Source organism: Halictus rubicundus, unplaced genomic scaffold (genome assembly GCF_050948215.1).
Source record: "Halictus rubicundus isolate RS-2024b unplaced genomic scaffold, iyHalRubi1_principal scaffold0519, whole genome shotgun sequence".
NCBI lineage: Eukaryota > Metazoa > Arthropoda > Insecta > Hymenoptera > Halictidae > Halictus > Halictus rubicundus.
The window spans coordinates 56,801-67,315 of NW_027489060.1; positions in this window are offsets into that span (position 1 = coordinate 56,801).

Sequence of the window (10,515 nt, forward strand, 5' to 3'; positions counted from 1 at the left end):
CACACGTGGTTCACGTTCCACGTTCTCACGAATTCGATCGCCGATCTGTTCGGTTTAAATGGTTCCTTTCAAACAATACAAACTTTATTTTAGTATATCATATTTAGTTTTTCATATTATCCCAATACGATAACATATTATATAATATAATTTACAAAATTCTACTCCTTTCTAATCTTTACTATCTTATTACTATTGTGGGATAAAATATGACTGACTACGTGCGGGAAAAAGAATAAAACAGTATATATATATTTGAAAATAGGAAAGAGACAAAACAATTGTACACAACGCGATTGACCGCACCTCGCAGGTCAAAACTCAACGCAACACTCTGTTCTCTTAACTCTGACCGCAACTCGCAGGCCGAAGTTCTCTCACGTGCGCTTTTCTCTCGACTGCATCGTCTTCGTTAAAAGAAAACGCGTCAAGCTCGCACTCTACGCACACACGCACATACACACAAACACACACATACAGTTCCTTAAAGCTAAACAGTCTAATGCTCTATCTTAACCTAAACAGTCCAATGCTGTATCTTAACCTAAACAGTCCAATGCTGTATCTTAATCTAAACAGTCGAAGAGTATCGGTCCTCGACGGCGCCCAAATCACTCGACAGGGTGTCGTTTTCGTCTCGACGTTTCGACACGATCCCCATGCCCGACATCCGACACCACACTATTTTATATCATTAGCTCCTTAAACAAGCAAATACGCATTTCTTGCTTTGTTCTACTTTTGTTTGATTTTTTAATAAATAGGAAATATCACCAGCTCACGTGGTTACATAACCTCCCACTGGTGTTCTTCATACCCCAACACACGGAGTATAAACGGCTCATTGCCCGTAATTACTTTGCTCTTACTAAGAGTATTCCAATATTCCAGTTTACTTAATATTACTATAAAAATATCATATTCCGGAAATACTATTAAGTTGTGTGATTGCGTGCCCAGTGCGGTCACATACCCGCCACGGTGCATGCTCTCACCATTGTGCAAAGCTCGCGTAGCCACCTTATGTCTACTTAACAATTATTTTGTAATACACTATGAACTACGTATTACTCCATAACTTATAACACTGTCTGATATCTGTTTTGATGTTTACACGAGTTCACAAACATGTGACATCACGTCCATACACACATTCTGTACACGATTATATACATTTCTCCCTTCCCACCATGCATCGTCGCCTCTCCCTTGCCAAGGGTAAAAAAGGAACTAAAAATACATACAAACGTTTGCTATTCCCAAAACTAAATGTCACGGCTGAGGTTACCTCGGGCTCACCCAAGCCGATTTCAACGTCACTACCGTTATTAAATGAAAGGTCTCCGGTACCCACTGTTTCTTCTCAATAGTGTACCGGACGTAAATCCATTGCTCGTTCATCGACTCACCACTGACAACCTCCGATTCTTTGATAATATAGATCCTGTACTAGAATTTGCCAATCACCCACAGCTAAATCCCTCGTCATCCTCTAGGGACTCCACGTCCCAGGATCTTCACCCACTGCCGGTAGTAGAGGACGAATTTCAGGAGGTCCTCTCCCCGAAATCTAAGAAATTAAACAATACTAAGTCTCCCCCCGGGGACAATCAGAATAACGCTATGCAAATACCAACGATGCATGGAAATCAAATTCCAGTAATATAACAAATTCCAAGTCCTGTCTTCCTTCGCGGTAGACCTAAATCCGGACAAACCCACGGAAGATAATCAAATTAATCGGTCTCCCAATCTCGGGAGCAACTCCTCGAAAAATAATAAACCGACCGGGCGTAAACAACAGACCCAAAAACATCAGCCTCCGAACATTAGGAAACCAAAACCACCGCCGATTTACTTGTCAAACTTTGACTTAAATATCCCGGCTTTCCACCGCCGCATGAACGCCGATGTGGGAAAGGAAGCCTACTCGGCCAAATTCCTTGGCCGGCGTATTCGAATACAGCTCTTCGACGCCGACAAGTATGCTGAGTTCAGGAATATTCTGGCAGAAGCCAAAATTCCCTTTTATACATTCAGCACCAACACCGAAAGAAATCCGATCATGGTCCTAAAAGGATTACCCTCCATTCCTTCCAGCGAACTCTTGGAAGAGATAAAATCACTTGGGTTGGAAATATCCTCCATAACGGAGATCTCTCCCAAAAACTCACCATCTCATTACGCCATGTATAAGGCTATTTTCTCTCCGGCTACCACCACCGCTTCCATCGACAAGGTGGGATACATCTTTAACACCCGGGTCTACTGAGAAAAATCCTTATCAAAGCGAGCCTACACACAGTGCTTCCGCTGCCAGGCCTTCGGGCATTCTGCTAACAATTGCAATCTTCCTGCACGCTGCGTCAAATGCGCAGCGCACCACTCCTCATCGGATTGCAATAAGCCATATGAGATCCCCCCACCTGCGTAAATTGCAAGGGTAACCACACCGCTAACTACTCCCAGTGCCCGGCGTTGGCTGAATATCTGGCCAAAAGGGCTCCCAAGCCTCCAAAAACCGCCGTCTTCGCAAATCCCTCACAGTTGGAAGACAACAGAAACCCAAACCTCAATGCTCCAAGGAACACCTTCACACCCTCGGCTCGGGCATACACATCCTACGCTCAGGCTGCCAAAGCCAAAACTCGATCGGGCCCCCCTCAATACCGACCAAACTCCGGACGTCAACACAGTCCCTAACTTGGCAAATCCCAATCAAAACACTCACAAATTCATGCAATTGTCCGACACTATCCGTGACATATCCAAAATGTGTGATCTTAACCTCATGTTAGCTACGGTTGAAACCCTTGCTGAAAAACTAAGAGCATGCTCTACTAATTCCCAGAGGTTCCAGACATTCCTACAGGTCATTTCGACCCTGGACTAATTATTTCCTGTACTTTCGCACTTACTGTTAAAAAATGGCTAATTTTCCGCATCTTAGCCTCCCCATCGTGGGCACTGTTCTTGCATCAACTTTACCTTCCTTCTCCAGTACTCATGACTGGGTGCCTCCCCCCCTCTCCTAGGGCTTGCCTTAGCAAGCCCCTGGAGAATCTGGGGAAAAACTTAACAACAATGCTCCCTGGTAGGAAGCATAACTCAATGGCATATGCCACGGATAGTTAAATCCTTTCATGATTATCTATCCCCAGGTTTTTGCAACTTTCCTGGGCATCACTCATCTAGTTCCTTACTCACCTACTTCCTTAGGTAACACCAAAATTACTCAATCAGCTGATAAGGAGGCTAAGGCCTTCAGGAGCAGCTCACAAGGGTACAGAGACAAGTCTCTACTGGCGAACCTACGGCTCGCCAGATAGAGATTTCCCCTCTGCCCCTTTTACTCCGTTAATAAAAATAAAAAAAAAGCCTGTAGCAGCTCTCGGGGTAAGGCCCGAGCCCAGGACTTCTCGCAGCCGCGTGGATACGTGCGAGCTACGGTTTACAACCGAGCAAACACGAGGAAGCGCCGGGATCGGCCGTAAGCGTATGCGGGTCTACGTCCCGTACGAAGAAAACCGAAACCGCGAGCAAGCCCTGGGAGGCAGTCGCCCGGCGGCAGTACTTTTCAGTGCACAGCCGCTGCGACACTCCGGCCCGTTCTCCCCACTCCTCGTGACTCGCTCCCGAATCCAGTATTCCTGTCTTCCGATCCGCGATCGTGCCTCGCGCCCCGCGAGTTTAGTCTTCGTTCCGGCCGCAGCAGCGTGCGGAGCTCGTCCCGCGGTGTACTACCGAGGACGAGTAAGCACGCCGGCATCGAGCCGTACGTATTGGGTCTACGTCTGTACGTACGAACTCGTGCCGCGGTTGATCGGGGCGACAAACGGGGCGTCCCGCCGATCCGGAGACGAAATTCTCCGCACCCCGCGAGCTCAGCTGACGAAGGAACACATCACAATTCACGAACACCTACTGAGCCGTGGAGGTTCCCGAACACCATCGCCGAGAATTCGGAGTAGGGAGGACCATTCGTCGTCGGGTCCGAGACCGCGAGAACCGGCCGCCACGCCGCGCTCTCTCTCGCGCGGTTACAAGACGAGCTCCGCTCGCCCCGCGCTCCGCGTACCGTAGCCACGAGGCATTTCGGGGCCACGTCGCTCGCGACCGAACCGCGTACCGTTCATTTACTCCGTCGTCCACCGGTGGACGACGCTCCGTCGGGATTCCGTTCCCGTTACGAGAACCTGTCTCGCTCCGCCGATTCGGAGCTCCGTTGCTCCCCGCGTATAGGTTAAGTTTCCGTAATTCTTAAGGTAAATTGCTTAGGTTAATTATTCTATTGTATCACTCTTTGGGGTTATTCTGTCGGTTTATTGATAGGGTACCCACCCTCATTTGTTACTATAGACCAGCCGAGAGGCGGACCGACGCACCGGACCGACCGCCGCCGGCCCTACGGAAAATCCCGAGCAACCTTAGGATAAAATAAACTCTTTTCATTTTTTACTAAGAGCACGCGTACTTTATTAATCACCTTATCCCCTCCCCAAAGAACCCTAGCTGCTGAGCCAATCCGGGGAGGGCTCGCACGCCTCGCCGCGCATCACGCGGCAAAGTTTTATCCTTTATTTATTAGGTTACAACAATTATCTACACTATGTACAATCTTACCTGTAAACAAAGAAACGACAATTAAAGTTTATTCTATATCTGACTGCTTGATTTACACTTTTCTAACTCTCTTACTTTATGAACACGTGCTCTGTCGCGTAGTCTTCTATCTCTCTCCTCTATCTCTTTCCACCCGTCCCTATGTTCTACAACGCGCGAAGCGCGATAAAATTTGAATTAAAGAAATGCCATTTCTTTACATATATATATAAGTTAAAATTATAAAAATAAATAAAAACTGTTAACAAATGAGTAAAAATTATTTATACACCCTGCACCAATTATTTATATATACAAGTATAAATTATAAAAATAAATAAAAATTATTTATTCAAGTAAGTAGAAATTATTTATACACCCTGCACCAATTATTTATATATACAAGTATAAATTATAAAAATAAATAAAAATTATTAGTACAAACAGGTTGTTACGAGCCAGGGCTGCGAGCAACGCGAGAGGCCGGCGAGGGGTTGTTACCCCAGGAATATGGTTTCAATTTGTTAGTTAGGTACGCGGACGCACCCGATGCGAGATCGGGGAGCCGCTAGGATAGTTGACGTCGAGGACGCACCTAATGCGAAATCAGGGAACCTCTGGGAGGTTGGAGTCAAACGCAGACGCACCCGATGCGAGACCGGGGAGCTACTAGGAGGATGAAACTTCGTGAACGCACCCAATGCGTTATCGGGGAGTCACTAGGAGAGACACGTGGCGAACCCGATTTAAAAGGAAGGTGGATAACACGCAGACGCATCTGATGCGAGACCAGGGAGCTGCTAGGATACGGAAGAACCCAATGCGAAATCGGGGATCCGCTAGGATGGTATAGTTTTCGTGGACGCACCCAATGCGAAACCGGGGAGCCACTAGGTTGGAGAAATCTTCGTTGAATTGAATCTAAGATTAGTAAGCCTCGTAACTTATATATAATTTAATTGATACAATCCGAGCGGTAAGATAGTATCATGTGGGAACGTTCAATTATTAGATTAGGATATCAGGCAATAATTAAAGGTTGTAGATTACGCGAGTTAACAAACAAGACAAATATATTCTAATTTGGAATAGTTACAAGTGTAATTGTTTGTGTCACGAGTTAATGTAGTAAGTGTACAATTAGAGAAATTGTTACATAATGATGCACGGTGTTGACGCACTGGCAATGCGGGGTTAGATAGCGATTGTTGAATGCCAAATAGAATATATACCGAACTAACGGAATCTATAAGGTTACGTTTGATTCGAAAGGGATGTTCGGGAACGGCATAAAACCGACTTTTCAAGCATTGTATTATATTTTGTTGTTCAACCGACCGCATGTACATATAATTGTAATAAACGCACGACAAAGGCTGATCGACAACGCGTGAGCGCGGCTCGCCCCGTCGCACCCCTCCTCAACCCCCGCGTGCGCCACGGGTGGATCGAGCAGCTCGCGGTGCGCGAGGGGAGCGGGCGGGTGTGGCGCGTGCGCCGCGCGACGGTTGATCAATCTCAGTTCGATCACGACCACACACGTAGAGCATCGAGTTTTCTTTCCTCCGATCCATCGTTTGTCCGTCGTTTCCGTCACACTCGTTTTCCCAGTTCTTCCGATTACGACTGAGACAGTATTTGCCTCAGCTACGAGATAAACTCGATTTGTCGTTAACAAGGGACTTTAACCCGATCTCACTAGACTTGACGCGACGTGACTGCACGAGTACTGAACCGCGTCTGAATCTTGACTGAACCGCTTCTCGACTAACCAAAGAGCATGAAAATGCATGGGTTTATATACCCTAAAAATGAGAGGGGAATGTATCTGTTTTATTTTACGGTCGCATACTCGTATTTGTCGTTTCTAGTGAGTTTAAGGTTTGCAGCTGGATCTTTTGTTTATAGGGGTAAAACGAAGGGTTAGCCAGGATGTTTCCTATCCAAGACTATCTTGACAAAACATTCCAGAAGGGGATGTTTTGAAGATTTCCATATTAGGAAATCGTACGGTGCTGTTACTGAATCATGCTTCGTGCCAGCTGCGTCCAGCCGGAGTACAATCATTAAACAAGGGGCCTGTTGGGACGCTTTTCGTTCTCAGAAAAGAGATTAGAACTTCTAATCGAAATGAACGTGGAGAAACGTCTCCATACGTAACAAGGTAGAAATTATTTATACACCCTGTACCAATTATTTGTATATTTAAGTTAAAATTATACAAATAAATAAAAATTATTTGTTCAAATAAGTAGAAATTATTTATACACCCTGTACAAATTATAATAAAAACTCAATTTATCATGTTATTTGACGACCAATTATTGTTTTAACCCTTTCCTTACGGCAACCCGCGCCGCTGGAGTGACGCCACTGAACGGGGCACCGTGCCGCGAAGTGTGCACTTTGCTCGTCGGTAGCCTTCGATGTTCGGACTTACGTCTTTCGACGCCACTTGGTGATTGTCTTGTATGTACACTTTTTTAAGAGCTACATAACAACTGTTTCATCGTATTATATGAAAAACATGAAAATGAGTATATTGTATGAATAATAAGTTATTTACATATTTACAAAATTTTGCTATTATTACAAGTAAAAATACAATTTGGAGTAGTTAGACATCAAATTAGAATTCCTAGTAATATAATTCAGTTGTGACGTTCGCCGCTTCGCGTCAACGTTTGATCTAGAAATAATATAATCATATAATAAATGCATTCAACATTAATCAACAAATATTATAATAACATGTTACACGCGTCCGACTCAGTTAATAAGAACACATTATAACCATATAGAATATACATTTAACAATATCATAATTACATAAGCGTTAATATTCAGTAATAAATATTATAAATAATATGCATTAACAATATATATGTTATATTCTTATAAGCGTTCAGTCTAGATTTGCAATACATATATCATACCGCATTATACACGCATTCAATCCGAGTTAATAAATGTTATAATAATAAATATAATATACGTGTAAGCTTTGTGTAAAGGCTGGTGAGTTACATATAGATACTCGAGAGAGGTCAGGACTAGACAGGATAAAGTAAACAGAGATTTAGATAGAGAGAGTGACACGTGAATCAATTAATTTAATAATTAATTACCTCGATCATTCGTGAGAAACGAATTAACGAAATATTAAAGTTCAGAAATCCACAAGATCAGGTTTCTATAAAGAAGATTGTACGGGGAGAGAATATAGGGAACCACAAACATTTAATTGTTGATTCTCTATATTTTTAGACGAATCAACCTTGTGTTTTTGCTTAAGAAGGAGTCCGAAATAATATTATATAATTTTAGACGAATCAACCTTGTGTTTTTGCTTAAGAAGGAGTCCGAAGTAATATTATATACGTATTCAAATGCAATGTTATAAATAACAATTTATATACGTTCAATCTATATGCGTTCAATATATATATATATGTCGGGGCGTGATGGCAGCGATGCACCCCGTCGGCAACAACGCGTAACGCGTATAGGATTTAGTTTAATCGTAAAATAACGATTTACCGTACCCTGACAATTGCCCTGCGAAGGGGCAATAAAACAGTCCCTGCGTACCTGCGCTACCCCTCTTCGCGCGCGGGGCAAAGGGAGATGCGAGACAGGGTGCCTGGAATGATGGGCTGGGACCCTGTTGAACGTGACCACGGGCGGCAGAATAGTTTGGGCAACGGTAGGCCGAACACCAGCTTTGAGAAAAGTCATTTTTCGTGGGTAGAAAACGTAAAGACGTACGCGAACATTCTGTGAGGCCCGTGTGCTCGTTGACGTGTCTCTCGTTGCACCACGAGATCGGGCATAGCGTGTACGCAGAGTCCATACGACAATCGCGTAAGCGCAAAAGGGTCGAATCGATGGAGAACGACGCTGGACAATCTCCGGCGGGTCCGAGGACGGAAGAGTCCGCCCAGCCTCCGACATATATATATATATATATATATATATATATATATATATATATATATATATATGCGTTATTCCATAATAATATACATACATTATAAACTGTATGCGCTCAAGTATTAATAATCATAAATGTTAATAACATTATATATGCGTCTGTTCAAGCTACTGAATATTATAACTGCGTACTATATGCGTTCCGTATAAGTTAACAACATATTATAACCACGTATAATATGCGTTCCGTTAAACTAATAATGTAATTGTCAAACGTAGTTAATAAGTACACGAAACATTGTAACGCAAACACATAGATCATAAGTACACGGACACACGACGAACACAATAACATTAAGAGTAATAATATTAATAATTAATAAGAGAAAATGTATTAATACTTACGCCAATGGTTGCACAAATAATTTAATATGTACGCCAATGGTTTTCGCTTGGCGTCAGCAACGTCAGCGATAATGCAGGTGGCCAGACTCAGCGTCAGCAAAGATAAGGCCCAGAGCCACTAGAACAAAGAGATTGCTGACGCAGCAGTCGGACCTCTCTCTCTCTCTCTCGCACTCGCCGAAGCCGGTGCGATAAATAGCCGCTGCTCGTTAGTCCCAAGAGAGCAAGAGAGCGTTCCTCAGTCGAGTTCAGTATTCAGTCGAGTCAAGTCGCGTCCACGGAGCAGTCAGAGCAAGTCTTATACCATACCTTGTCTCAGTCTACCACATCTTCTCTGACTAGCTCATTCATCCTGATCCGCTTCAGGTCCTTATTCTTAATTATCCTACAATTATATTCATATCAATTAATCGTATCATACCATTTGTAATCCTTATTGTTGTTTTAAATATATACACCTAGTTTAGTTACGTTAAACTCAGTGTATTTTAATATCCTACGTACCTTCATTACCGGTAAATCGTTGTATTTAGTGAAAGTGTTCTTGCAATCATTCTTGAAATCTGTGTTGAGTGACAGGACTGGATCCGCACCGACAGACGATAGAATCTGCGAGTAAACGGTTTAGGTAGTGTTCTTACACGTCTTTCATGACATCTGTGTTGAGTGACAGGACTTGATCCGCACCGGCAGACGATTGAAACGATCTGTAAGTTAACCAGAGAGTTAGAAACGTGTCCTCGTACGTCTTGCTGACTTCTGTGTTGAGTGACAGGACTGGATCCGCACCAACAGACGATGGAAATCACATACGAGTAAAGACCAGATCAATATTGCTACAGCTAGTGAATTTTGAAGTGAACCAGTTTTCCTTCTCATTCCTTTCTATGTCCTATCCATGCGTCAGACACGCCGGGCGGGCCGCAAACACCAATTGGCTAAATTAGCCCGGGCCGCGCATTTCAACAGTCGTTAATCGGCACTTCCGAGTGCACGTGCAGCACCGTAGATTCTTCGTCAACAATCTACGCGAGTTCGAACGAGATCATCAACCACGCGGGTGATCTCCGCGAGTTAAATCCTGCATACCGAGAGGACGTCAACGCCCATCTGGAGAGGATCTTCGAGACGGCCGAGTGACATCCCGTGGAGGCTCGCCCCTGTAGCTGTCATTTCCTCGCTGCCGAATATTGACGACATCTGCATCGACGATCCCCGCTACTTCAGATATTGTCAGCTGCGAAAACAATTGCTGAATTACTACTATTGAAGAAGAAGAGCGGTGAGCGTTAGTTTTAAGACCGCGATCGTGTGTTTCTGAACCGTAATTAAGTGATCGTTTTTTGGGTCCGGGATCAGACACGGGCGTACGTACCGTGTGGATCAAAGACCGTCAAAATAAAGTTACTTTCCGGATTTGAGCGAGTAGAGATCGAGCCGTTTTATTTTTACGTCGATCCACGCCTGGGACGTGACATAGTATGGTATTTCCTAAAACAATGGTCAACGCAGAGACCTACATTACAATTTTTACATTCGTATCTAGTGTCGCGTCTTTTGTCGTTTGCACTGCAA